Source organism: Pteropus alecto, unplaced genomic scaffold (assembly GCF_000325575.1).
Source record: "Pteropus alecto unplaced genomic scaffold, ASM32557v1 scaffold94, whole genome shotgun sequence".
In the NCBI taxonomy this organism is placed as follows: Eukaryota; Metazoa; Chordata; class Mammalia; order Chiroptera; family Pteropodidae; genus Pteropus; species Pteropus alecto.
Window position 1 is genome coordinate 11,508,134 of NW_006437736.1, and position 10,250 is coordinate 11,518,383.

The following is a 10,250-nucleotide window of genomic DNA, read 5'->3' on the forward strand; positions in this document are numbered from 1 at the left end:
GGGTAGGGGTAAAAGGGGGTATGTGAAAGGGAATGAAAGAGGCAGAAGGTTATAATAAAAGTATCTAAAAATGTTTCTTCTTATCCTCATTCAACATTTTCCATTACCCATTTGATGTTTTCTATTTGTTTAATGGTAAAATCTGTTCAATTTCTCTCAGCTTCTTCTTAGTCATGAGAGAACTTTCTAGAATGAATGTGCTTGTAAGAGAACTGACCTACCAGGCCCACCCATGCTGTTATAATGAGATCACTTTTTGTAGCACTTGTTTTCAGTCTGTTTGCCATCTTTCCTGATGTGTCACCAATGCTGCCTGTGAACCACACCCACAAAAACAACCCAGAAACAGATTTTCTTTAACCACATGTGACGTGGGTGAATTGGGATATTTTAACTAGGTCACATAGCTATCTAATTGATCATTCTTCCTCTATTGTCAATAAATATTTATTGAGAACTTATTCTGTGTCCGGCACTGGTCATATGAAGATGAATAAATCACAGTTGCTGTTCCTGGCCACCTCATAGTAGCCACACGTCTAATATGCTTATACACGGCCAGTGCAGACTGCTTTTGCTTTTTCACTATTTTGCTTCTTGACTATTCATAACATTTTCTTATAACCTGTGATTTCTATTTTTGCCTTCTGTTTCGCTCCTATGCTACATCGTTATTTGCTAATATATCAGACCATTTCAACTTTATCCTTTTCTATCAAGGCCGTGATTGATTTTCACTCCTCTTTGGCTCCATCCAGTGCTTTTTTTCTGATGGTGCGAGAGAGTTGCATCTGCTTACTTTGCACCTAGAACATATTTCCTTTGTGCTACTACCCCTGTGAGGTCAAACTGAATGAACGAGCAAAATATTTCCACAAATGTATGTGCATTAAATATGTGGATTAAATGAATATAAATGCATATGGATATATAAAAGCTCTAGATGTGAAGCTACAGAGATGAGTTGGCTATATAGTCTTTGTCTTCTTTAGTCTATAACAAAAGACCTGCCTTTCTAAAGAGAACCTTATGGTTTCAATCATATAAAACATACTTTGACCTTGCTTGGACATGAGATGAGAGTTCAAAAAGTTATAATTGAAAATCTGGTGTCACTATATGTTTGGCATTCATCATTAACACTGACTTCTTAGTGACAAGGTATCAGCTATGCTATATAATCCCTTTCCCATTTTTCTTTTTTAAAGAATATTTTTATGGCAGAAACAACAATGTGGCTTAAATTTGGAACTAAGCCAAACAACTAGGATTCATTATTATTGTTACCACCTTACCATTATCATTATCTCATTACAAATATTATTATTACGACTAAAGAAATTTGTAACTATATTAGTTTTATGTTGATTCTTCCCCAGGAATTCCTCCCCACTCTTCCTATTTTTTTAACCTCATTCTAATATGTTTATATAAACAAAAGTGACAATTTACTTAATTACATAATACCAAAGTAAAAAACACTGAATCAATACTGCTTTGGGATAGAAGAAAGAGATTACCCTACTAAAGCTATATTATAGCAACATATCTCTCAGACATAATATTTTTCTGCTTGCAGCCAAAGAGGGTTTTGAAACACATATAGGTTTATTTTTGGAGTCGGACATTTGCAGATTATCACTGCTTGCTTGAGAGAGACCCCAAAATCCTAATTGGACCGAAAAGTGAAATACATAGGCAAGCAAATTGTACACTGCACAATTCCAGGGCATGGCATTCACAGAGACAGTGATATGAATGGAGCCTCTGATTTGTGCAACAAAGCAATCTGCATGTTTGGAAGTACTGGAAACATTGTAGAAAAAAATAAAGGACACTTCATTGAAGTGTTAGGTAGACCCATAGTCATCTCATTGTCTTCGAAAGTAATTTGATTTTTCAATTAAGTTTTTTTCTGGAAGCCATGAGTATTAAGAAGTAATCTGAATGAAAAGAGAAAGACAGATTTTCAGTAGGAAATTGATTTCACAAAAAATATTCAATTTCACAAAAATATACCATTGAAAATGAGAAAAGTGAATTTAAAACATGGACTTAGAAAGTATATAAAGAGTAATTAAACTAGTAGGAAATGTAAAGATATGAGATATGATTAAAGACAGCATATGACCCTAGCAATAGCTCACATTGACTAGGTTGAATTCTATCAGTACAAAACACTTAGTGTTGGGTAAACGAATTTTTAAAGTCTTCTTAAACACAGTGCTTACTTTATAAGGTAATAAGGGAAATCACTAGTCTTTCATTATTATGACTGTTCAAAATGTACTAAATGTTCTAGCCAGTACAATTAGCAGAGAAAAACAAATACAAGTTATAAGGATTAGAAAAGAAGAAACAAACTGCATGTATATGCATATGATATGGTTGTTTATACAGAAAAATCCAAAAGACTATATATTGTTAAAATTAAGAATTTAGTAAGGTTGCTAGATATAAGATCAATGTACAAAAAAAAAACCAATCACATTCCAATATACTAACAACAAAGATTTTAAAAATATTATTTTGCAAAGAAATCATTTATAAAAATAACAAACTAGTGTCTAGGAATAAGTCTAATAAAAGATTGGCAAGATTTTTATAAAGAAAATTATAAAATGCTATTGAAATGTCTTAAAGAGGATCTAAATACATGTAGAGTTATACCATATTCATTAAAATGTACACTCAATTCCCTGAAGAATAAACACTCCTAAAATCAACGATAAATGTAATACAATTCCAATTCACCCAACCCAACAGATGTGAGTAGTGGAATAGAATTGAGTTGCTGGTTTTTGAGGTGAATTTGGATCTTCAGGGGAGCCTAATATAATTAATGGTACCCCTGATTTAAAAATATCCCTGTAAAATCTGTTATCAAAAGGATGAATGCTCAGATGTATCTTGCAAATAGAAAAACTATCTTATTTATCAAGAACTGGAATATTTATGTCAACATTAAGAAATTAAGAATGGGATTTCTTGGCAAAGGAATTGCTGTCTCAGTTGCAGCATGGCATTTTTTATCTATGACTCAGAAGGGAAGTCTGGAATACTTGCCCAACGCCTAAGATACAGACTCTAGGTTTCCAGATCTAGAGAAGAGAATGTTTTAGCAAGTGTGCCCTGCCACACATGAGAGCACCCAAAGCATCCAGAGATATCTGAATGGCTATACTTCACCCAAAGGCCACTTGTTAAACTATAACAGACACGCCACCTGTTCCTTTAGAGGCCAATAAATGATCTTTGAACAGGGTTGGAGTTAAAAAGTAAACCTATGCTTCACGTTTTTGCATTGTTGTAACTAAAATACAACAACTGACTTGATATAAGTGTGCAGTCAATGTTTGCTTCTAAGATTGGGTCAGTGTTTATCTTTTAAAGGAAGAACACATTTGTTATAAAAAAGGATTTCCAAATAGTCTGATTGCTTTTGAAGCAGCTCTTAAAACTATAGCACCATGTAATCAGCCAAACTTTCTGTACTACAGTTACCTTTACAAGTCTGTAACTGTGAGTTTATGGTATTTTACAAGGAAAGCAGGGTCAGTTGAAAATGCAAGATTATAACTGCTCTTTTGATGAGTTATAACACTGCTTTTTATTAAAAATTATGAATTCTCAAGAAGATAAAGATAAAATCTTTGGTCAATAAACTCTTTTTTTTCAATAGGTCTGAAAGCATTATTTAGAATATGGAAAAATCTCAGACCAGTGATGTCATTGGTGTTTCCTTTCAACATTTTCTTCTGTGTTTCTGGCTCACCCAGCTTTTCCTCTCAAACATCTTTTCTATTGTTCGAAAGAGGGAATAGAAGAAAACCAGAAACTTCATAAAGAGCATGCATGGAAATCTGTTTCCTACAATATAAGCTTTAAGGGTAATTTAGTTTTTTTTACTTTCTTCTTCTGTTGGCTTGTTCACTAGTTGCTAAAAGTGAGTATAATTTGAAAAGAGTGAAAAAAGTAAATATATAGATGACTTGCATGATCGATTAATTCAATCAAGTTGACATTTATAGAATATTCTATCCAACGATGGGAGAATACACATCCTTCTAAATATAAACCAAGATAGACCATATTCTGGGCCGTTAAATACACCTTACAAACTTAAAAGAATAGAAATCATACAAAGTATATTCTCAGACCACGATGAATTAAACTACAAATAAATAACAGAAGGATAGTTGAAAACTCCAAATATCTGGAAATTAAACAACATACTTCTAAGTAACCCATGGGCTAAAGAAGAAGTCTCAAGAGAAATTTTAGAATATTTTGAATTTAAGAAAAATAAAAGAATAAAATCAAAATTTATAGGGCACAGTAAAATCAACTTGCTTAGAGAGAAATTTATAGCGTTAAATGCTTATGTTAGAAAAGAAGAAAGGTCTAAAAACGATAACCTAAGCTTCCACTTTAGGAAACTAGTGAAGAGAAACTGTTTAGCAGGCATAGAAAAAAAGGTTCAATTTTACATACAATCCAGTAAAAGAAATGCAAATTGAAAATATCACTTTTCACATTCCAAATTAAAAAATTTGTATTTCTGAGGTATAATATACAGTGCTGGTATGAGTAAATTGAAATAGGCACCATCTATTAGTGTAGTAGTACAAATTGGTATAACTCTTTTGGAGAAGAAATTTGGCAATGTAGCCTTAAATATACCTTTCCTTTGACCTGGTATTTCCATTTTAATGGTTATAAAGAAATAATTCCAAATTAAGAAAATATTTAATTCACATAGAGAGCTATAAAAGTGTTATTTTTAAAGAAAAATTCTGAAAATAGCCCAAGTGTCCAGATAAGTTTGACATTAAGTAGAACAGTTAATGGCCATGAAAATTGCTATTTGAAGAGAATTTCTAATAACTTAATATTAGTAAGTGAAAAGAGTATGGAACAAAAATTGTATAGGTAGAAATAAGATCACAAAGAAATATACCAAAAGGAAAAATGATTTCTTGGGATGATAAGTTTGCCTTTCTTGTGGCTTTTTTATATTTCCCAAAGACCTATGAGGATATAACGATTTTGCTCATGGCTTCGGAGACCAGTGGCTTGGTTACAGTCTCAGCTCTGCCTAGTGAGTCTCTGTTCTCATTTGTAAGATGAGGATGATGATTGAAGTATCTCCCTAGGGTGACTGTGAGGACTGAAGGTGATAATGTATGTAGAGCATTTAGTACAGGGCCTGCCATACATTAAGTTCTCAACAAACTCCAGTTATTGTTATGGTTATAATAGGCAGAAAAAGTCCTATCAAGAGTAAGCACATTAGGACAGTTTCGCTTAGATTTACAAAGGGACAGTTTCACTTAGATTTACAAAGGGACAGTTTTTATTTCTGTATAGGACTCTATTTATCCCTTTGAATTATATGCATATTCAAGATTTTTTTACTGACAGCAGAATATTTTCAGTCTATAAAGGGACATATATCCCTTTGTATCCCCCTCCCCCAAATAAAGGAGGAGGGGTATATACAGGAAACTATAGTGTATTTGACTCTCTTGAAGTATTTAAAAGTACTATATTGAGAACCACATCAGTGAGGCTAAGAAAAGAATTCAAAGCTACTGGCTCTAGCTACTTATTATCCTTATTATCTAGCTACTTATTATTGATTTTTGTTTTTTTTCAGAGTAAGAGATAGTAATCTATACCTCTGCTTTTGCCTATTGGGTGGGTGGAAAGACAGAGAATATGATAGTTACACAGAGCAAACTTCCTACAGGGTCATTAGTAGAATAGTCATTAGCAGAGAAATCTGCTGCTTCAGAATTCTCTTTAATATAAATTTTAGTATTGCTTTAAAGTGTTAATATAGTTCTACATGCTTTCATAACCAAAAAAGAGTTCTGTCCATAATAGGAATATTATGTATTCTAACAATAATTAATCATTTTTAAAGAAGATGTCTTCTCTGTTTGCAATAAAGCTTGCATTCATTCAAACTTTCCTGAAAGAGGGAGGAAAGTGGCAAAATGATGTACTGTTCCTTTATGATGAAGGAATCTTCTACAGTTATGTTCAAGAGACTAATTGCACGTATAAAAAAGTGCTTAGCCTTCACTAGAGCAATACATTTTTTCAAATTAATTTTGTATTAATTTTGGCTTTAAAGTTTTTGTTCTTTAAGTTTAATAAGGAATATTTCTGTGAATAAATAGCATTTGCAAGTAGAGAAGGTTTAAGGTAGAGCACATTGGAGGTGTTATTTTGAATTTTGCAGAAAAATAAATGAACTTATTTTTATTGTAATCTTTTGTGGCATGGCCTTCCAATTTCTTTTCCCACTCACAGGTTTCCAACATGTATTAATACTCTGAAGCTGTTAATCTTGAGCTCTGAAGATGGCATTATGGTTTGACATTGCTTAATGAAGTTCTGATGCTCCTGATAACTGAATCTCTTCTATAATAAGGTCCCTTATACTGAATTTAGGGTTAAAGCAAATCGTGTCATAGATTTGCCCTCTAAATTGCGTTGTAATCTTGTGAAATTTGGAATAAAAATGTCCAGAAATGTGCTTGTGTTTGAAATTGTGGCACAATTTTAGGATTAGAAAGTATCCAGTGAAATTAAGACCTATAGATAAAATCAAATAGAGCATATCTAGCTTAATTAGCAGCTCATATACATTGTCCTGTAGTGTTTATCTTGAAATCCCACTTAATATAGACAAAGGTTTTCCTTTGTTTAATCAAATTAGAAATTGATTTAGAAGATTATGGGCTTTTAAATTTTGGTTTTCTAATTTTCGAACAATAGTTTCTTTGATTTTCAACTAAAGAACGAGGAAAATTTAGTAGAACTTTTGTGCTCTCAATGGATGACATAAGAGTACTGGACACAGAGAAGGCTCAGTCACAACTCTGCCACTCAACCTAACTAGCCGTAGAAACTTGAGTAGACTAGAGTCTATGAAATAATAGGTTTTAAGTGTGTAATCTCAATGGAGCTCAGTTTTCTCATGTCCAAAAAAGAGGTTGGCCTAAATAACTTCCAAAGTCTTTTCCTATGCATGATAAAAATGTTTTATCATCACAATTACAAATTAGGTAAAGTTATAATATTGACAGCAAGTGTTCTTAAAATAGTTCACTTCTCTTGGACATGTCATTTCTGCTTATTGTTTCAACTGTATCTTCACGTAAATGATTCTTAAACCTGCTCTGCTAAGCTCTAAAGCCAGGTTAACTGTCTGCTGGACAGGACTGGCCTGCCGTTCTCTCTAAATCAACCTGTTTAAAATGCAGTCAGCCATCTCCTATTGTCCCACCTCCCAAACCAACTAAATTTCTAGATTCTCCTATTCCTGAAAAAAGAAACTATCATTGTTTTCAACAAACTAGGTTCAGAGCCATGAGGTCCTTCTTGACTGCTTCCCATCTTCTGTCATTTCTCATGATTGACAGAACTTTGTAGTCCTGTCGATTCTTTGTTTTTTGATTTTTCTTTCAATTCCTCTCTCTCTTTCCGTTTTCCTATTGGCACCTTGGTTTAGACCCATATTTTTTCATAGAGTAGCTCTTAACCCTCCTTCTAGGTCCTCTCTTTTCTAATCCATTTCATGCCATTTCTAGATAACAATGGCTGTAATCATGTAATTTTCCGACACAAATCAGCCAGACCGGCCAAAGCCTTTAACTGTTTGGCACTAATATACTTTTTCTTCCCCATCTCCCACTGACCCTTATGAATTTCCTCTCCTAATAGATTCTACTCACTCTGCCAGAGGCACTTTGTATATTCACACCTGAGCACTTATGTGACCGTTACCAGCAAAGCTCATCCACGCTGGCCACCACATTCATCCCCACCAAACCGCTGTTAAGGTCAAGGTAAGTCCACATCCTCCATGTAGCTCTTCTAGCTTCCTGAGCCCACAGTGCTGCACTTTGCTGCAAATAGCCTATGATGTATCACTTTTCAGGTACTGCTTTTTCACAGTCTGCCTTATGTAGTTATATTTTTTAAAATAAAAGTGTAATAAAAATTACATGGTATTGCTGAAGTTTAGAAACCAGAGAAATAATCATCTTTAATATTTTTATATAGTCCATGCCTTTTTTATATATATATTTCCTATAGTTATAATTAAAACATAAATATAATTTTGCTTCCTGTTTTTTCCCTCACTCAATATATAAGAAAAAAAATTATAATTGACAATAATGAAGTAATCCTTGGGAAGATAGAGGGGAACTAACCCTGTTAGAGGAGAGAGTAAAAAAGAAAGTCATCATAGCAGTTACTGTCTGAACTAAATTTCTGAGGACCTGCGAGAACTAGCTAGAAAGAGAAGAGTAGAGGCCAAGGGCGAGTGTGTGCAGAAGCAAGAGCACAAAGCACTGTTGTCCATCTCAGAGACTGCTGGTAGTTCACTGCAGTCTAGGGAGCCCATGGGAGGAACTGATACATCATAGAATTTGGGTGCCAAGCCAAACAGAATGTCTTCCATGTGTCAATGATGGGAAGCTGCAGAATATGTTAACAGGTGCTTGGGCCAAGTACATTGGTGAAATTGCTGACTCTTGATGACGTATATAGCTAGTTGTCTACCTAACATTTTAACCTCCTTTTCTTTCTAATAGAAGCCTGATTTTGTTAAAGGTGGCAATGTGCCCAGTCAAAATAATCACCTCCTCAGACTTCTTCATGGTCTGGAGAGGCCCATAATCCAGTTCTGGAAAATTAAATACGAGTATGTGGGTGAGGTTGCTGAGAAAGCCTTTTAAGACAGCTGGCATATATCTTCTTTCCTTTCCTTCTTTTTCCATTTCTCTTGCCTAGAATGGGGACGCAAGTCCCAGGGGTGGAGCAGGCAGGCGTCTTGTGACCATGAGGAAGAAAACCACACAAGTCTTGATGACTTCACTCAGCAGCTGCACTTGCACTGGACTGTCTACCTCCTGGCTTCTTGTCATGTGAAAAAAATCAGTCTCGATTTGGTTAAGCTACTGAGTTGGGTGAACCCAACCTAATTGCAACTGAATGCAATCATATCTAATATAATATTATGTCCATTTCTTAGAGATTTGCAATGAACTTAGCATATTAAAAATTCTGAGAAATCCTATTTAACTTTATTTAACCTAATGTTAAAGTTATTTGACCACGGAACCCCTTTTCCTCAAAATACTTAGTGTATCTCACTAAACACGAGCGTTTTGCAGTTTAGAAAATGTTACTCTTTTTGTGTTGAACCAGTAGGTGAATACTTGAGACATTCTACAGGATAGAGGATGCAGGAGGAGTAACATGTTAGGGGAGAAAGATAATGAGCTTAGTTTTGAATGTGTTGAATTTGAGATATCTACAGCTGTCCATTGACCATTGGATATGCAGCTCTAATGCTCATGAGTGAGATTTGGAGGTAAACAAGGTAGGTGGTGGTTAAATCCATGGCTCCATAAGTTGAACTGTGATTGTTAAGGTAGAAAACATTTTGGAGTGTTTTTACCAATAAGAACATTGGCAGAATCCTTCCTTTAACTGCCTTGCTACACCACCTCCCTCAAAAGAGGAAATGGAAAGAATACTCCACTCAAAGTCAGATACATCAGAATTCAAATCCTGACTTGTTGCATTTACTTAGCTGTGTGAGCTTGGCTCAGATATTTAACTTCTCTGATCTTCAATTTCCACATCAAGGGGTTGACAACCTAACCTTAAAGAGTTGTGAGAATTATATTCAACATTGTGCCCAGTAAATTATAGCTGTTCCATCAGTGCCAGTTCCCCTCTCCCTCTAGCTAGGGAAGATCTGTTGCTTCTTCCTTTCCTCTCCCGCGTAGTGCCTTTTATAGATGTATGGCAGCATTTAAAATTAAGCCAGGACAACGATTTAGCTTCTGACTATTAAATATCTATGTATAACTGAAGTTGAAATTCCAGGGCAGACAAATACTATATGATTTTACTTACATGTGGAATCTAAAAAATAAAACAAACGAACAAACAAAACAAATAGATGCAGAAATAGATGCAGAAATAGATGCAGAAATAGAGAACAAATTGATGGATGCCAAAGGGGAGGAGTTGGGGGGATGGTCAAAAAAGTCAAAAAGGATTAAGAAGTACAAATTTTCAGTTAAAAAATAAATCTTGGTCTACAGCCATACCACCCTGAACGTGCTCAATCTCGTCTGATCTCGGAAGCTAAGCAGGGTCAGGCCTGGTTAGTACTTGGAAAGGAGACCACCTAGGAACACCAGGGGCTATAGGCG

The 10,250-nt window shown here is 34.6% G+C and overlaps 1 pseudogene; it reads left to right on the forward strand.

Moving 5' to 3' along the window:
• Window positions 1–10,131: 10,131 nt before the first annotated feature.
• LOC112481916 lies at window positions 10,132–10,250 on the forward strand (annotated as a pseudogene).